This window comes from Thermobia domestica, chromosome 2, assembly GCF_964235325.1.
Source record: "Thermobia domestica chromosome 2, izTheDome1.hap1.1, whole genome shotgun sequence".
In the NCBI taxonomy this organism is placed as follows: Eukaryota; Metazoa; Arthropoda; class Insecta; order Zygentoma; family Lepismatidae; genus Thermobia; species Thermobia domestica.
The window spans coordinates 248977223-248997892 of NC_137455.1; the positions used below are offsets into that span (position 1 = coordinate 248977223).

At 35.9% G+C, this 20670-nt stretch overlaps 1 protein-coding gene and 1 long non-coding RNA gene across 2 annotated transcripts in view; both read left to right on the plus strand.

The window, feature by feature from the left end:
* Positions 1-20670, plus strand: part of LOC145679387 (putative chitinase 10) — a 378497-nt gene that overhangs the window by 121111 nt on the left and 236716 nt on the right. The gene's annotated exons all lie outside the window — the stretch shown is intronic.
* LOC145678435 (uncharacterized) lies at positions 1430-10081 on the plus strand. Its single transcript, XR_014130392.1, has 3 exons — positions 1430-1662; positions 5209-5342; positions 9858-10081. It is a non-coding gene; the product is annotated as an uncharacterized LOC145678435 (long non-coding RNA).

The window sequence follows — 20670 nt, forward strand, 5'->3', positions numbered from 1 at the left end:
GCGATGCGTCGTGACGTCACGTTCAATCACATTCCAGATGTGTTCGATTGGGTGCAGATCCTGCGAGTCGAGGGGCCAGCACATCACTAGGAACTCGCTCCTGTGTTCCTAGAACCACTCCATCATATTCCTGGCCTTGTGACATGGTGCATTAACTTGTCGAAAAATACTACTACCGTTGGGAAACATGATCGTCATGAGGGTGTGTGCGTAGTCTGCAAACAGTGTGCGATACGCCTCGGCCGTCATGGTGCCTTGCTCGAGCTCCACTACACACATGGATGCTCATGTGAATGTTAACCGTAGCATAATTAAGCCGCCGCCAGCTTGTCTCCGTCCCGCAGTACAGGTGTCAAGGAGTTGTTCCCTTGGAACACGACGGATACGCACACTCCCATCCTTATGAGAAGAAGGTATCGGGATTCATCAGAAATTGCAACACTCTCCCACTGTGCCAAGGTTTAGTCGCACAACTGAACGCATATTGGGTCATCGACTGCGGAGGTCCATCGGTGCAATGTGTGTTCAGACTAGTGTTTTGAAGGCCTGGGGAAAAAACCGGAAATTTTGGGTTTAAAAGAACATTTTTTTACGGTTCTCCCGAGCTTGGAAAAAAACGGAAAATTTGGGTAAAATTGAAATTTTCGAATATTTTATTATATTATGCTTTCAAAATTAAAAGTGTTTTGTATTTACTAGTTTAGAGTTAAGATAATAGAGTACTTATGTTTCTTGTATTAGAATAGGGAAATTTTGTGCACAACTCATCCAAACACTTCAAAGTTAGCACCGTGATAGAATGGAGTTATGGCTACAAAAGGAACTAAAATATAATCCTATTTAGCTTAATTAGTATAGACGCATTAAAATTATCTTGAGCAATCTTATGAAGTTCCCCCTTGATGGCAGGGAAGTGTTAAAATAACGGGGCCAGAATCATTTTAGTTAATATAAATCAAACATATATTTTATAGAGATATCTTCCTAGTTTTAAGTAAAATTTTCGGAAATTTTGAATCCATTAGAAAAAAAAAATGTTCGGAAATATTTGCAAAAACAGGAAAATATAGTTTAAACTATTTTTTCGCCTGATGCTAGTAATCTTACTTGCTATAACATGTCTGCAGCATATACAGTAGGAAGTCGAAAATCCGAACTAATTAGGACTACAGGTAGTTCGGATTTTCTAAACTGACAAAAAATCCCATTTACACTGTTAAAAATGATTTATTCAAAAATGAATACATTTTACTACTCAAAAAAAATTGAGTAAATTAGTCTCAATTTTGAGGAGAAAATAACTCAAAAAATGAGAATGAGGAAATTTAGTTGCATATTTGAGTCAGAGACTGGTTCTCAAAAACGAGTAATAATGTAGTCTTAAAAAATATTGTTTTATGATATAAATATATTATTGAATATCGTGAGATATAAAAGACAGTTTGCAAATGCAAGACTATGGAAAACAAGTACGAACAAGCTAACATAAGAGCACAAAAGTCCTTTATAATCCTGAACTATATGTTCTCATTCTGGCTGATGGAGGAACTACTTAGCGGATGGATAAAGAGAAAGTTAGAAGCCAACATGGAGATCATTCAAAACAGTGTTGTTTATTTATTAACAATATGTTATAAGACAAGAAGATAGAGGATTTCGCAGGTAAGTACCGCTAGCAACATGAATTTAGTTTTAAGTGTGAATGCAACATTGCTTGTGTGCGATAATCGATTGACGGTTAATCACGACAATCCATTATTTTCCTTCGAAAATCATGAGTAATGCTTCTAGGTACTGGTTCCCAGATAGAATGCCCGGAAGCCTCACTCTATGCTTCTGGGCATTCTATTTAATATATCTTAGACAAAGTTGTTGTGTTAATGATATGCGACTTTCCAATATATTCAGTAAATGGTTTCCTTTTTTTTTTTTTTTTTTTTTTGTTGAATTGGGGCGTGCAGGTTTACTTTTGGCGCTGCACTCTAAATAACTGTTGTTAAAATACAATTCTTTTAATAATTTCCTTCTTATTGTCCCCTAAAAGATTTGTGGCGGGTGACATGAAAAAACTCCCTTGCGGAAAGGTTCTAGATTACTGGTCCCCCATGTAGGTTAGTAGCTGGGTTGGTTTCTTTCTCTACTAAAGTTTATACATTTAATCTACACAGTATTGCCGAGCGAGCGTTAGCTAGTGAAGGCGGTTTAGAGCCCCGCACGGCACGTTGTTTTCTGTCTTTATTATTGCTCAATGGGAAGGGGGACCAGTAATCTAGAACCTTGCCCTCACTTGCAGGCCCGTATCCACGCGGGGGTCTAGGGGGTCGGGCTCCTAAATTTTTACTGCCTGCCTAAAATGTTCATGGTAGGTTTGCAAATGAACTATAATATGGTTGGATTCCCCCCCCCCTACATTTTTGGGCTGGCTACCTGCCTGCTCACTTGCACAGATAAAATTTCAAGGGACCACCAGAAGTATTAGTTGAAAAATTGCAATTCCTTTACGATTGCCATATAAATACGGATTCCGTATCTGTTGCATAAAAGCTACAATGTAAAAACAAACCACAGGCATTACTCGAGCAGACTGTTCTATCAAGTTTTGACACATTTCTTACATTCTCAGGTTGGGTTAAAGTTTTTTTTTTTTTTTTTTTTTTTTAGCAGCACTAAATAACAAGCTTCAGTACTACATACAGATTAACTTCAGATGTAAATACAGTGTGGACGTATGGCATAAACACGAACAAACTTGTGCTAGGTGGCAATAAAAGCATGAATGCTATCTAACCGAGTCAGTGCAGGACGAACCTGGTGGCACTGTTCGTAGGTTTCTTTAAGAAAATTTCCCTCGACTGACACAAACTTTTCACTTTATCAAATTTTCCGTTGTTTGTTGAGTGTCCAATACTTATGACAGAAGTTATGTAATAATTTTAATTTAGCTATTTTAATTTATTAAGGGAACTACCACCAGTGGCGTCATTTAGGGGGCAGGGAGGGGTAATTGCACCCCCTGAGATTGAGATTTATATAGATTTTTTGAGTAGAATAGTAGTCAGTGAAAAACGCAAAATTTTCTTATATCAAGGGGTCTTGCCCTCCCACAAGCAAAATCTGAAATGACGCTTCTGCTACCAACCACATTTGTTTTATTCATTTACTTTTTCCTTCTATTTTTACGTTTACTTTTTTTTTTTTTTTTTTTTTTGCAAAAGTATACACACAGCCAACAAAATGAAATATAGTGAAATCTTTCAGTTTAACATGCCATGATTATGCCTTTTGGTTAAGGGAGACGATGATTAAAGCAAGTGAATGATGATGGAAGAATGAGAAATTGGGAGGAAACGGGAGTACCTCGACAAAATCCACGAACACAATGTTGTTTATCACAAGCTTGCTTGGGTGAAAATCGTACCAAGGAAACCATGCACCTGAGGTAAGCGCTCCCCACTGAGCCACCGTGCACCCCACTAGCTAACAATGGGTGCAAATTATGCTACTTGCAGCACACACAAACTATTGCAATTGTATTGGTTTATTTCTGAATAACAAAGAACAATTTAAGTAGTGATGTTCGTTAATCAGTCAACTAGAGAATTCCCCTGAATTTTTCACGTTTTATCGAAAAATTCCCTTTTTTCCTTTTTGCTAAATTTACCTATGAAATTTCCCTAGACTAGGGAACTTTCCCTCAAACTACGAACACTACGGTGGCTGTTTCAACTGAATTACTTATTGTTTAACACGGGTGTTGGTTTCGTTACTCATTGGGAAGTGTGGGAGCCTGGGAAATGAAGGTATGCGAGTTGCACAGAAGGTTAGTTTTTTCGAGTTTCATGTCAATTCCTTCATTGTACCTATTTTTGTATTATTATTCATACGTCTCATCCATCACTGTCTCCCTTTACCGTCTGGTTAGATTCTTTGGCTTGGTGCAGTTCAACCTGGTTAATGTCTTGTCCGTACAATGCTGGGACTTTATACTGGTACATTTCAGTCAGGATATGAATCTGACAGTACAGTGCTTTTGAATCCGTCTTACCAAGCGCCGAGGTGGTGCATAGTGTTCTTCGTTCGATCCCAACTTCCGCCAAATGAACTTTGTAGTAGACAAACACCGTGTGCGTGGGTTTTCTCGGAGTTCTCCCGTTTCCTCCCACTTCTTCATTCCCCCATTTCCTTTATTTCTCAAGTGACAAATTCATCTCTCATTCCCCCTGCGTACACATGAAAGAAAAGCACGTTGTTTAAGGGATACAGCTTTTTTCAAGCTTTTTTTTTATATTCAACTACTACCTTCGTTTTCCCTGTAATGGAATCTACAATTAAAAATCTGCCTTGACAAGATTCAATACTTATGACTACTATGTACTATCCTACTCCTATTTCATATTTCAGGTTGCATGTATAAATATGTACACAAGAGTCTATTTGTCATCAACACAACCCTACTTCTGGCAAAGCACCCATTTGTTTTTTTTTTCTTTCTTTACATTATCTTTTTATAGTGTCTATTCACAAACATTGTTTTATTGTTATAATTCAATCGCAGCAAATAGTAGCTTTTATATGCTTTACTTTGAAAAGTAAAAATAAGTCAGTATTTTGAAACACGTAATACCTTTTAAATAAACGTACATGAACTCAAAATTGCACATCTTTGGCTTATTATCTTCACGTCTTAAGACAGTGATGGGCAAAGCATGACCCGTGGATTAGATGTAGCTCCTTAAACGTTTCCACCCAGCCCACGACGTGATTCATTACCTGACGAATATAACTTCACTTCTGAGAATCAGTGGATTATACTTCCAGCCAAATTATGAGAAATGTTTAAAAATGCATTCACAATACCATTTATCACATTCCCCTTCATGATCTTTCGAGTATTAATAGAGCTTGGTTTTACAAGTGATACAATCACTGTTTTTTTTAATTATATTGGCCCACCTATATTTTTTCGTTTTTCTTTAGCCTGCGGCCCAAAATGTTTCCCCATCATTGTGCTAAGGAATATAACAATTGTCTAGGGCTTTAGAAAGCAGTACACTTTAAGTAAAACCTTATTTCAACTCATGGAAGTAGTTTTTGAATAATTTAGTGTGATTTACATTGTACTTCAAAAAATATTTTGGCAGACAATAGCAATATCTACTAATTCCAAACATTATTATATACTGACTTAGTCATATTTTCTCTCTATAGCAATCAATTGCGCACTACATTTGCTTCCATTTCTACTACCACAAGGTGTAATCATACGTAAGAAAGGAGCTAAAATAGTAAGGAGAAGGCCGGCACCTTACAGGAGCCACGAATATGTCATTGCAGAGCTACAGGTAAGTCGTGTCAGGCGTTTCGTTGGACACATAATTTTTGTATACCTTCCTGATTAGGAATATGTCCATTATCGTTCAATTGTAGTCATAGTTTCATAATTACAGAGTTAATACATTTACTTTCCAGGTTATACGTTTTGGAAATATCTTAATAGAAGGATGGTTTTATAAATAATTTGATTTGCATACTAATGGATGGTTCTAACGTCATCTGTATATGTAGCAGGGTTGGCAAAAACCATGGCTTTTATTGAAAAAAAACGGGTTTTTTGGTTTAAACCAGGTTTTTTTTTTGTTTTAAACCAGGTTTATTTGGTTTAAATAATTTGCTCTATATATTCATATCATATATGGACAGAAATAAGTTTGTTTCGCCTTGATGTTATTATGCAACAGCCGGGTTATGCTGGAAGGGGTCACATAAGCTTAAAGCGGAATAAAAACTGCTTCTCGAGTTACATCCGAGAAAAATTGTCCTCCATTTGAATTCGGAACCAGGACTAATTGGCCACAAATGCGATACGTCTGCCGACTCACTCACGAAGGAATCCTGATAAAAATACGTTGTACTGATCTTTACATGCTTCTTAATATAGCTCTCAAGAGTCATTTCAGAAGGACAAAAAGATAAACAGTGCACAAGTGAAACCATTATACTGAATTACATATGGACAATTTCAAAATACTACGGAGTACAGACGAACTAATTTAATTCAAGTTAGTTAACAACGACTTTTATCGGTCCAAATTAAAGAAATACAACGACTTAATTTGCATATCACAAAGATACGAATTATTTGAGTCCACTTTGGCTCAGACTCATTTATACATAAATAGATATCGAAGATACTTCTCATATCACTAAATGCCTCTCGTGGGGTCTGTATGACCCTCCTTCTCCCCACACACACACAAAGTACGGCATTTCGATGTATTTTATCAATAGTAAACAAAACAATATTTAGAATGTTTCTTTGATTGCAATTACATAACAATAATAACTACAAAAAAAAAATCACAAAACAAACATTTATAAACTTACATAAAAAAAAAGTTGCTTTTGTAGTATAATCTTTTTGAGTAATGAATGGGGAATTTAGGTCTGAATATAATACGAATAATATACGGGAGTGAAACGTGATAACCCACAAATGTGTGTTCATCAAGATTTTACAAACACTTACACTTTTACGAACATTTTCGTTATTTGGTTTAAACCAGTTGGTTTTTTTGAAAAAAAAAACAGCTGCTTTAAACATTGGTTTAAACCATGGTTTAAACCAGCCAACCCTGATTTGTAGTCATTAAGTTTCCTTTCTATGAATAAAGAATCTGTATTCTCAAGCAGTGGCGTAACTAACAGGCTCACGGTACTTAAGTTTCGGAGTATAACTTTATAATGTTTGGATGTTAAAAGCACTTTGCAGAGTTCCTCCGTGGCTAAGCGGTTAGCGTACGCGCTCCTGGCGCGGGAGACCCGGGTTCGATTCCCGGCGGGAGCTAATGTCGTTCGGATTCCACGTTAATCAGTAGGTCCACGTCTCACATAGCCTCGCTGCTGAAAGGGACGCTAAACTGAAATTCAACTCCATTTAAAAGCACTTTGCAGGTTTCATATTACTGCAAGAGTACTCTACTTAGAGGAAAAAGAAATCACGGAACCAGCTATAATAGATTTAGTGAATTCTACTCGGAAAATGTATCGCCTTTTGTTGCAACAACTAACAAGTTTCCGATGAGTAGTGAAGAAACAATTTAGTGAAATTTTAACTTGGAATTAATTAGCCAATTATTTAGTCGTAGATAACTTCCTATGTTAGTAGTGTTCTGGATTTGTGTACTTCTTTGCAACTGTATCTCACTGTGCCTCTGACGAAGCCAATCCTGAGCGATCATTCAGTACACTAAAAGCCATCAAACTTTATATTCGTAGAACAAGGTCGAAGATGAAATTGAGCTCAGCCCCGTAACTTGGGCTTTTTCTTGGAAGACCAAACATTAATTAGACCTCCTAAAATATGTCAAGTTGAGGCCCCCTAGAATAATGATGGCATTTGAAGTGAAATCCTTACTAAACGTGTTTGATACTTCTTGGGGCGCCAGTTGATGGTTTACTAAACTAAGATCCAGATTACATATATGCTACATCTTAAAGGAATGTATTTCGTTCAGATAGTGGGGCAGCAGAAACATCTTAAATTATTTGCAATGCTTTTGAAAATAGTACGGTGCTTCACAAGTTAACTAAATGAGACAATATGTTGAAAGCCTTACTAAATATATATTTTGTCTGGGGCTCTAATAGGACACATTTTACTGAATGAGGCTCGGAACACATTTTCGTTATTTTTTTTTCCTGTTATGTGGTAAACCTATTCCAAGCTTTATTTATAAGTTCCTGTTCATATCACATCATACAAAGCAACAAAGTTTTAATCAAATGAATCCTATCAAACAATGGGGGCTTAATTGGGAGGGCAGTTTCCCCATTCCCCGCAAAAGTTACGGCATTGGTTGAGCCCTTTGCCAATCCTGAGCACTGAAAGCGAAGAATGGCACCACGTTGATATTGAGAAAGTAGTCAGCGAATTACTCTCCGGAAAAAAAAAATAAATACGCCGGTTTAGAAATATGTGAGCAAGTTCCACAAGTTTTGACGAGTTTTCATATGTTAGTTGTAATGTGAACGTTAGGAAGAAATTATTTCTGCTCTTGCCTTTGAGGTGAGCGGTCCCAGGTTCGACTCCTGGTGGGGACACTCGGCCGAAAGAGTGTAGCTTTTTCAGACCTGCCATCTTGAGTGAAGTCTTTCTTGGGTTTCGTTCATTCATACCATTCAAATGCCGGGATGGAGGTACCTAATATAATGGTCCCAGGCTGCTTCCTTCCTTTCCCAATCCTTTCTTCCTTCCCTTTCATCGTACAGTGGGCTCGCTGAGGGACGTCATCCTTCATACGGGATGGGCTAACGTGGCCTTAGATGCCGACAGCCCAGAAATCTAATTCCTAATTCCTAGAAATTATTTCTTTTAAGAAACTTTTTAGTCCCATGTAATTGCTTAATAATAATAATAATGTGCAATTTTTGTATATTAGCAAGTAGTGTCTGACTAGATGGAAAAATAACTCTACTACTGTATAAATTGTACGTGTGCCATGAACGTAGAAACAGGAAGAGCCCTTTTGACATTTTCGCGGATGGAGGGGGGCATGCATTCTTAGTTACGCTACTGTTCTCAAAGCATTCTAGTAATTTGTTTAACAATTGCTAAAAAAGTAGAAATCGAATAACGGTGAAATTTTATATAACTTAGAATTTGTGGTGTGATTCATTGTTTCTTTCTTTCCTTTTTTTTTCCTGATCAGAGGATTTTACTTATGTTGGTGACTCATAGCCTTTCTTAAAACTGTTCGATGTATTAAGTGTGGCAGAACAAGCATTGATTCAGGAAGCTCCGCTAAAAGACGCCACTTATGTTTTTTTTTCTTTCGTCACACATAAGCAGAAATGACTAATTTTCAGGTTTATTGTTTCCTTGTCTTGCATAGATGAAACAGATCGAAATGTTTTTGGTTACCTTTCAATTTCCTTATTTTTATAATCTTATTTCAATTGATATTAATCCTTCCAGAACGTGACAACCCTACTATTATTATAAAGATCGCCATAGACGAGTCAGGTCTTAAGTCTTTCATTTGATGTTTATTAGGATCACGCAAGTGGGATATATATAATATTGTAATGTTAGTACCATAGGTGTTCATTTTACTCCGACCTCACTCACCTTCATTCTCACAGTGAAATGGCCCTCGCCCTCACCTTCGAAGAGAGTTGACCATCGCTCTCGCCTTCGTGTTGGGAATTTGTCCTCGCTCTAGCCCTGACAGTGACAGTTGGCCCTCGCCCTCGCTGTCCAAGCTTGTCATCGCCCTCGCGTCATTATGGTTGAGAGAGAATTTGAGGGTGAGGATGCCCTCGAGAGGGCCATCCTCGCAAGGGTAAACACCTCTGGCTTAGTACGTCCGTTACACCGCTCAATAACTCTTCAACAAAAGATAATTTTAAAATTGTTTTCTGCAATCAACAGCTAGATAATTATCTCGGAGGAGTTCGTTAATGGATGTGATCCACCTACTTGTAGTGATAGAAATAAACCATTTCCGGTTAACGTTGATCACTATAGAGCATAGACAGTAATCTCACATTGTATATTTTTTAATCGATTAAGCGTCCCTAGTATATATTCCATTTCCACTCTAATCACTCTGCTAAAACACTAAATGGTAGATCTACTACAACTTCTGGTTTCAATATTAATTGAAGAAATATTGCGTAATTCTCTTTACTGTCTTTACCAGAGTCTATATTATCGTATTTCAATTGATACTAATTCAAATTAGAACGTAGCAACACTAATATTATTTGAGATATCGCCATACACGAATAAGATTTATAAGTATTTCATTTTATTTTTATTTCTATTGTCACTAATTACACAATCTCTTTGTTTCCAGGGAGATGAAGGCATAGACACATTTATAGCAAATGAAAAACTTCTGGGAGGATCTCGTGTCCATTGGCAGTCGACACAGACAGTCGACACAGCCAACGAATGCATACATCTGTCATAGTACTTTGTAGGCATATTCAGAGGGTTCATGTATCCTCATTGTCTTATCTAAGTTGTTATAAAAATTGTGCTCATGTATAGACTTAGTTTATTATTTGACAAATAAAAAATAGAATGTACAAACATATTTTCCTTTAATCAAAATGAAACTAATATATATACATTTAAGTTTGTGTGTGTGAATGTGTGTGTGTGTGTGTGTGTGTGTGTGTAACGTCGCATGATTATGTTTCAAGGCTAAAGGAGAAGGCAATGATAATGAAGTGATGCAATGAAGAAAGTAGGAGGAAACGAGAATACATCGAGAAAACCAGTGCACATAAAATTTGTCCACCATATCAGGCTTACTTGTTTAAAACTACGCAAACCAACATCACGAAAAGTTTAAGTTACAAGCAGCTTGTGTGTTGATTAAATTAAAATTCTCATCTATGCTATTTATGGAAACAACAGGTATCAGCATAAAAATGTAACCTTGCAGATTCAAAATTGAGTAAAAAAGTACTTTAACAATTACATTATATTAGTATTCAAAAATAGGAAGGGGAGTATTTATTCTGCTGCCTTGTTGGCACAGGGAAACTTCCCCAAAATTACAAAGGTAGATGAATTTCACACTGCACTAAACAATTTATAGTAAGTACGCCTTCTACACATTAATATTGATGTTAGACATTTTCATCTTCAAAGCTGGGAAATAGAAGTAATTTTTGAAGTACTCGTATTTTTTCAAAAACTGATTTCTATTTTCCAACTTTTAAGAGGAAAATGTTTTAACTTCAATATTAATGTGTAGAAGGCGTACTTACTATAAATTATCCAGTGCAGTGTGAGAGTAATCTACCTTTCTAGTCCCAGGAAACCTTCCCTGTGCCAGCAAGGCAGCAGAATAAGTACTTTTTTCTCATTTTTGAATACTAAAAAAATCTCATTTTTGAGTACTTTTTTACTCATTTTTTTTAAAAAAACCCTTCTCATTTTTGAGAAGAGTTTTTCTTAAATTTGAGAGGAAATATTCTCAATTTTTGAGAACGTGTGTTTCTCAATTTTGCGACTATCTGAGCATTTCGAATACTTTTCTACTCACTTTTGAGTATCCATGTTCTCAATTGTGAGGAGAGCATTACTAGTTTTTGAACAAAGAGTTTTTCAATGTTGATTACATTCATCTCATTTTACGGTTAACTTTCTCATTTTTTGAGAAAATATGTTCTCGTTATTTTTGAGAAATAGCAGTTTCTCATTTTATTTAAGAATATTTTATCTCGCTTTTAAGAGAATTTTTATTCACAAGTGAGTAAAATTTACTCAAATTTGAGTACATATTGTTCTTATGTTTTGAACACCCACACTTTCTCACTTTTGAGAACAATGTATTCGGAGCTATTCTGAGAACACAATGTTCTCAAATTTGAGTCAATTTTACTCATTTTTAAGTAAGTATTTTTAACAGTGTAGGCTTACATATACTGTATGGTATGTTCTTCAATCGATACAGTGGTTATTCAGTACATACAGTAATTACAATACCGAACGTAAGGCTACTTACATTTAATGTTTCTGAAGCAACTGCTCGTACACTAAATTACACTGATCTTGTAAGTCTCATTTAAAATTTATAGGCCTAAGAGAAAATAAAAATAAAAATATGTATGACAAACAATTACGTATGAATGAACTTTTGTAAAAACACTGACTTCACTCAACGTCGATGGACACACTATTGTTTGTTTATCGCTAGCGTTAAGACAAAATGTAAAAAGCTTCTAGGGACCGGGTTCGGATTTTTGACGTTCGGATTATCGACGTCATACTGTATATACAATGTATTTCGCTAACGGAAAAATACTTAAAGCAACAGGTTTTAATTCTACTTTTTAGTTCTCTGATTTCTGGTAAAATCCCTCTTTATTCTTTGTATATTTTTCAAAAAACTCAAAAAGAGAGATGATCTTATTTACACATACACACGTATACCGCACAAGTGAGTGAATTTGAGCGGCGAGAAAATATTAAAGGGTTGAGTATGTAAAACTTCCGTTGGTTATTATTACAGACTGGCAGAATACCCGTTCTTCGCACGGGGAGAATACGTTTCATTTTGGACACAAAGAGCACAAAACTGTCACCAATGAACTTATGGAGCCCCAAAACTATGAATTCGACATTAATGCCGGTAATTTTCAATTACCTTTACATGTCACCATCCCCCCTTAGAATACTAATGGGACTGAATTATTGTTTAAACGGCCGGAAGTGTCACTGTTCATCTCAGCGACCCCGAAAATTATGGATTCGACACTAATATCGTTCATTTTCAATAATTTTTATATATCTTCTCCCTCCTCCAAGTTGTTGGTCCGAATTTTGATTTTAAGGGCATCGGAAGTGTCATTGTTCATTTCAGCGACCCCGAAAATTATGGATTCGACACTAATATCTGTCATTTTCCCCTCTCCCCTTCCCTAAAGGTGCATCTTCAAAGTGAAATGATAAAAATCATCCCGATCCTCATCTATGTTGAAAATTTTATGGAGGTCGGTCTGATGATTCAGGAGTTATTAAGTTAGAAACATAGTCACTTTCATTTTGATTGTAATAGATAATCTGTCGCACTAGAAAACATGTGTTTGTTTACATACAGGATTTTGTACATGAAGTTTATATAAGTGTCTATATTAAAATATTAAATAATAGTAATTATATGTTTTAGTGCATGCGTACTAGTTAAATTTACCTACTGCTCTTTCTCTTAAGAAGTGATTTGGTTAAAGTAAAACTTCGCTGTTGCAACAGAAACACTTCATGTTGGTAGGCTTGTATGTAACTAAAAGTTCTGCAATTAATGCACATTCACGAATAAGTGCAGAATAGAAATAAGTGCAGACTATTAATTTTCAGCTAGCTGAACCTGCGCTCTCTACACAGCGCATCATTCACATATAAGCATGAATCTCCTTGTCATTCCTCATACAAGTGAAGGACGCCTTCATAAAAATCGGCAAGGGGTTTCATAAACGGGAAATTTTTTCGATTACTTTTTTTCAATATTTCGCACCGTTTGCAAGATTTGAGCCCATTTGTACTTGGAATTTCTAATTCAAATATGACCAATGTTTCCTTTCTTTTTGCATGCATTATGTAATAAGTAAATAAATTGCACACACAATTAATTATGTCAGAGATATACGGAGTTCATTGTGAAAAAACTTCCCAAACAATGAAGATTCATCTTAGACTGGAGAAATGGTTGTCCTTCGTTTTCTTATAATTTGGCCATGAAACAAACGCCTGAGAGATATACAGCTCCTATATACAACTATGCGATGTTGGAATATATAACTCATAGGGTATGATGCTTTACTTTTTCAAAAATTTCAGTACTTCCACCGTACTCCTAAAAATGTAATAAACAACTAATGGCCATGTTTTTTTTTAAAATATTCAATTAGAACTGGACAATTTACACAAAATTTGGAATCGACCAATGAAAATTTCACGTTTCTAGCACTTGTGGGTTCAAGATCTCATTGTCGAAAGGACTGGAGACAAACATATACGCTAAATCTAGTATTTTAATATATAGATAATGATTGTAATAGTTTTATTTTCGAGTGCTATTTTTTAATATTGGCAAATATTGAAATTTTTGAAATTACGCGTTTGAAAAAAAAGATATGATTACTAGTAAAATTAACCTAATACAAATATTTTTATTTTTTCAATTTTTCCAATTTTTCAAGCAAGAAATAAAAAAGACGGTTTTTTACCATGTTCAAAATTTTCGGAAATTTTACAACACTAGTTCAGACATACTTGTACTTTGCCCAGCATTAAACTCTGATGTTGGTTCCTACGCAGTTCGCTGCCTGTTCTGTTTTACCAGTCTGCACAGCCTACGACGTCGGACAAATGTAAGGAGGTGGAGGCGCCCAACCCCTCGACGTTTGGACGTCGTTTCCCCTTAGTTTCCCCACTTGTTGAAGACACTCACCACAACACTCCTCGAACATCTGACAAGTCCTGCAGTTTCCGAAATTCTCGTGCCGAGTGTTTCTGAATGAGTACTTTCTTCAAAATAATATTAAAAATTATAGAAAGATTTTCGAGACATTCGAGTCGAATCGAGATTTTTAGGAGCTGTCTCGACTCGAAAATTCGAGTCGAGAAATACGTTTGTCTCGAATTTTACTAAGTGTGTGTCGACTCGAATTCGAGTCGAGTCGAGTCGAGATTCGAGACATGTCTCGACTCGTGCGCATCCCTAATCATTACCGTATCCTTCGGCCTAACCGGCGTAACCGTAGGACGTTAAACGCAAAGATTTCATTTAGAATGAAGGGTTACTAGGGATAACTACTATTCTTAGATGCATAACCAGATTCCAAAACCTACTTCTCGCTAGTTCTTACCTTTTCTCAATAAGTATTCAATCCGCAAATTGTAATGTACTTCTATCATTTCCGATTTCGGTAGAAAGATAAGGAAGGTAACTAAAGGTATTCTTGGCATGTTTAATTAATTGCAAAAAAACGCTTATCTCTATTAGTTTTTACTTTATAGTGATCAACGTTAGAACCGGACGTGGTTGATTTCTGTCATTTCTATTTGAATAGAAGATTAAGAGTGAATGTGAGAACTTTTCTTAGAAAACTAAATCGATTCTTAAAAAATAACTCACTATCTTTTTTTTATAGTTCTTTATCTATGTAGATCAATACTGAGACTGGAAGTTGTAGTAAATTTATATCACTTTAGATTTTAGTACAATGTTAAAGATGGTCTTCTTGGGACGCTGGATCAATTGCAAGAAACCATGTCTCGCTATATGTTACTATGTTTGCTCTATAGTAATCAATGTTAAACCGAAAATGGCTAATTTCTACCTCTACCCATGGGTAAATCTTCATTAACGAACTTTACGAAAAAAAATATTTTAGCTATCGACCCCAGGAGACGGAATTCAATAATTCACTTGCATTTAGTAGTTCGCATGTGAAGCAAAAGTCGTACAGGCGTACGAACTAATATTAAATATTGTAAATTACACTTGGGTGATCCTGATAAATTAACGTGTGTTTGTTGTTTTGTTGTATTACGTAGTGATCCTGTGGAACAGACAACGTTGAAGTATTGAAAGTCTAGGTCGTGTTATATGAATAGTTTTCGTTATGTTGAGAAGTGGTATCGTTATACCTTGATATTGAAAACAAGAAAACCTCGAAAGCTATCCAAATGCTGAAAACTATCGAAAACTCGAGATCGAAAAATCCCGACATTTCAAACTATCGATCGATATATCGAAATATCGCAAGTCCTACGATAACCCTGTGCTCCAAATGTGCGCGTGCTAGCCGATAGGCTAGCGGGAAGAGCTGTGCCCAAACTCACGAACTCGACGCTCACGAGTTCGGAGCTCACACTCAATCGACCTCAACCTCACGAATGAGCGTGAGATTGAGTGAGTGTGAAGTCAGACTAGTGAGGTGAACGTCAGGTTGAGTGAACGTGAGGTTAGAATGATATGAGCTTGAGGTTGAGTGAGCGTGAGGTCAGACTGGTGATGTGAGCATGAGGTTAATTAAGCGTGAGGTCAGGCTGGTGATGTGAGCGTGAGGTTGAGTGAGTGTGAGATCAGACTGGTGATGTGAGCGTGAGGTCGAAATTAGTGTAAGCGTGAGGTTAGGTCAAAGTGGTCACTTCAGAGTGTAACACAATTAACCGGTCGTAGTTAAGCAATATTCCGTCTGTCTTTACTTTCTCGAGGGAAAGTATGACTTTTGTTGGTGTTTAAAATTAATTTATTTTCTTCTCTAACTGATTTCGCTACCATTTCTTCAAACGACGATTGAGCGCGACTCTTCACTAAGACCTTATCATTAACTTGTACCACAACTGGTCGCCTTCTCTTAAGCATAAGCTTCTTCCTTTTGTTCCACGCTTTCTCCATGTTAGACAAGGCAGTCTGCCATATCTCTTTAATTGATTTTACATCTAAATCAAGATCTGAAACGTGACAACAATTCTCCAAGGAGGTGTAATTTTGACGTCCATAAAATAATTCCATTGGGACACCTTTCAGTTCTGAATGTTCACAAATATTCATGGAATACTTAATTTCGGGAAGAAGCATCGACCACTGACCTTTTAATTAGAACATGCTCTCATCGCCGATTTCAACGTCTTGATAAATCTCTGCTGGATTCGCCTCGGGATGGTAAGGGCTTATCTTTGTGTGCTTAAAACCTAGTCCACAGAGAAATTTTGAAAAATATTCTGAAACAAAAACGAATGCGTTATCAGTAGCCAAGGTCTCCGGATAACCAAGGCGACTGAAAATGTTCAAAAAAACATTATCTAGTAAGGTAGAAGTTATCTTCTTCATCTTTTCAAGGACCATGAATCTACGAGAGTAATCCACTCCTATTAAGATAAATTTATGCTCTTGTGATGATGGAAGAGGAGCCACGACATCATAAACCCAACTGGAATTTATTCTGTTAACTATTTTTGATGCTAACGGTCCCGTCTTCCTTTCGTTGGACTCTTTTACTGTCTGACATATATCGCATTATCTCACATACTCTTTGACATCATTTACGATGTTATTACACGTGTAGCGTTTCATTATTTTCCTTAAAGTCCGAAATGATCCGGAATCATATCCTGCCAAACGATCGTCATGAAAATATTCTATAATTAAATGTTGAAGTCCCTTCGGAATAACAATTTTTTATGGGTTTACTATCGAGTTCGTTTTCTTCAACAATATTTCATTACTCAATGAATACCCTACTACATGATGTACTGATTCCAATTTCTGAATGATTTCTAATAAAGTAGGGTCTTCTCTTTGAAGTACATCTATTGGTTCTCTAACCAGTGATAATCGTCAAATATTAACTAATCTCATATTATTTTTAAATAAGGATAAACCAATAGGGCTATCACAGAGATTAAACTCAAAGGCATCATTCATACGTGTCAAAAAATCAACAAACAAGTTTTTTCCCAATCTAATATGATGGACTACAAAATTGAATTGTCATAACGTTTCCACAAATGGACCATATTTCAGAAGCCTTTTGATTTATTTAAAATTCAACTCAAAGCCTTGTTATCAGTCTATACATCGAATTCAGAGAACAGATAATATTTATATTTCGAGATAGTCTTTGCTACGCTGATAAACTACGCTGATAAACTCTTCTCGTAGATACTTCTATGCTTATCAGCTTCTGAGAGCCTTTTACTATAGAACGCAACCGGAAAGATGGCACCTTCTTTATTCTTTTGTGAAACCAGCCCTCCAATTGCTCTTCCTCCGCCATCGACGTGAATTATGAACGTTTTACTTAAATCTCGAGTTTTAGGAACTCCATTTTCTATTAATAGTTCCTTTAATCTATCTAAAATATTTTGTTGTTTGTCCAGACAAATTTTCTATGTTCAGACTTGAGTTCAGTCAGTGGAGCCATAATTTCTTATACTGAGAAAAATTTCGAATAATAACATCCTATTTCTTGGAGGATGTATATTTTTATAGCTGAAATTCTGGATGGGTCTGTTTCCATCGTATTACCATCAATAATGTACCCAAGATACTTAATTATCTTATATAAGAATAAATTCTTTCAGGAGAAATTGTTGTATTATATTTACAAAATCGTTCTAACACCTTAATCATTAATTTCTTATGTTCTTCAATTGTTTCGGTTGCGAGGAGCACATCGTCAAAATAAATACGTACATCTTCATCCACCAAATCTCCAAGAATTTTTCCATCGCTCTTGCGAGTATATTACCTCCAGTCTCTGTACCAACAGGTACACGCGTAAATTGATAACTACCTTTCGAAGTTACGATGGTAGTGATATCTCTTGACTCCTCATGGAGGTAGGTTTGTAAGTAGGCTTTCTTGAGATCTAGCCTTGAGCACACAGTCTTACCCGCCAGAGCCGTTAAACACTCTTCGAGATTAGGTGATGAATAAGCATCATTAACAATTAACCTTTTGACTTTACAGAAGTTACCAACTAACCGATGTGTACCATCCTTATTTTTAACCAAAAATCATGCACTAGCATAATTCGAATGATCTACATCGACTAGTATTTCCTATCAATTCTTTAATTTGGGATTCAAATATCTTTTCCTTTTAGCTCGAAATGGGAAATGAGTTTCCTTAAATGGTTTATGCTCTTGTAAGTATTAACGCCCTACAAAATACTTTATACAACCGACTCTTATTTATGACATCACTATAGGTTGATGTAACCTCAGACAAAATTATCTACCTCCGATCCCGAATAACGCTAAGCCATGTGGTTATCTTCCTTGACATTAGAAGTTTTATTCACCTGTACGACTGAATCAGGTTGGTTACTCTCGTTGTGAGTTAATTCAGGATTTCTATACTTTTTATTTTGATGTAGTAATTTATAAAAATTATCAGTCTGCTGAAGGTCAATGTCGGATGCTTCAGTCACTATTCACCTTCTTATTTGATGATGGTAAATAATCTTTTTTCAATTCTTCCGCAGTTGAAGTTTTCTCTTGAGAAACTAGTTAATTGCAGGCAAATTTTTCAATTTTCTTCTTTGATTTCTTCGTTTTCTTCCTTGACTTATTCTCCTGAATCACATGATGATTTTCAATAATATTTTCTTGATCATTTGAATTGACCATTCAAGATAATTTCTCTGAGTATCTATATCCTTATACTATTATCTTTAACACCTCTGAATTCAACCTCTTCTGTCTTCTCTCGAACTACTGAAGCAAACTCACGATCGAAGAAACCAGGTGAAGAATTTTGAATATTAGCTTCAATTCCAGAATAAGGTACTCTTCTTTCCGTTTCAATATCACTGTCCATTTCTCTCACAAGATCTCACAACTGTCTCAAATTATCATCACGAGGAGCACTAATTTGTAATAGCTTCCTCTCAACATCTCAACTTATCTCACATTGAACACCGACACTATTGAAACAATTAAATTTCTTCTTTGAACGAAGATACAAAGAAACCATTTGATCTTCGAAGCCATCAAAGCTACTCGGATGAATGGAGAAGAGATCATTGTTAACGTCTAAAGTCATCTATTCAATTTCACTTTATCACCATATTCCATTGATAATGAAACAGGTTCACCTAACTGTTGGCCGTTTTGAAAGTATTCTTCTGAAAATGTTCATAAAACTTGCCTGCATGACCACCAGATGTCATTCTGGATAAATTGCCTTTTAATTGTTTAGGTTTAACAGCACGTCCTTCAATTTGTGCTTCTGAATAATTCTGAGAAAAATGGCAACGGAATCTGCAGACTTAAATCTTGAAGGATGATTAAATGGTCATCTCGAACAACAGATCTAATTCCTGAAGAAGTCTTTGTTTGGTCACCTCGATTACTTGATTTAAATCCAGAAGACGTATGGTTAGACTTGTCAGCACAACCTCCTGATATAACCCCATATTATTTCCATGAAGCTGTTCAAATCTCGTAAAATTTAAGTGAACACGTTTAACTCCTCCGCTAAGTAATAAGCAATTAGCCATATAATCTATTGTTGAATGAGTCATTCGCAGAAACGGAGTACACAGAATACACTCACATGGTAAAGAGTCTACGATCTTAAATTTCACCTTTCCAAAGTCCGGCAAAATTTACTATCAACATAATTTCAGCATCGTTAGAAAATCGTAAACCCGAAGTTGAATCCACAGATCTTTCTTGAATCTTTCTCACATATGATTGTGCACCACACTCTTTGACCAGAATGTATGTTGTCAGGTTGAACGGGGATCCATTGTCCAAACTACAGTTAACTCTCTGACCATTTAAAATCCTATCACAAAAGATGCTACAATATCGTTCATTTCTGAAGGGATAACCTCACGTACTGGAAAATCCGATAGACCAGAAGCGAATTTTTGTTTCTGAGGTTTTACATTATTTTTATCAAACTCCGATACATTATTCACATATAACATACTATGTCCCGAAAACTTTCTAACATTTATATCCCTAGGTGATTTAACAATTTTATAATTTTGACTTTTATTATCTGAAATTCGCCTATTAAATTCCAATTGGCTACGTTGTCTTAAAACAAATCTTTCTGAAATGTCTAACAATTCAGTTCTAGTTCTAGGAACATAATTTTCAAGCATTCTATATCATATTGCAGGATTCATGCCACTAAAGATAAGGTCTAACAACTCAGATTCAGATCCACTAAATCCCAAAACCTTAATCGAATATATTATTGATTTTACGTAGTGATCAACTAACTCAGTAAGGCCCTGTCTACGATAAATTTTATTTGATATTAATGAATGTTTACTAACTGGAGTAATAAATTATGATACAAATCTATTACAAATCTGGTCGCAATCCATACGACTTTGTAGTGCGCTTTGAAGTGCTCTCAAATACCTCCACATTTTCAAATCGGAACCGTAAGGATCATCTGTACCGAATAGCTAGTCATATTCAACAGTTCTTCAACCCTATATAGAATCCCAAAGGTTTGATGACTATCCTCTCCAGAGAAATTCTTGATATCCCTAAATCTTTCCTCCAAAAATTCACTAGATTTATTAAATGTATACTTTTGCATTAAATTGTCTTCAACTCACGTTGCTATATCACTTCTAGGAGTAACAGCTCTATCACTTTTCAAATTATTCGCT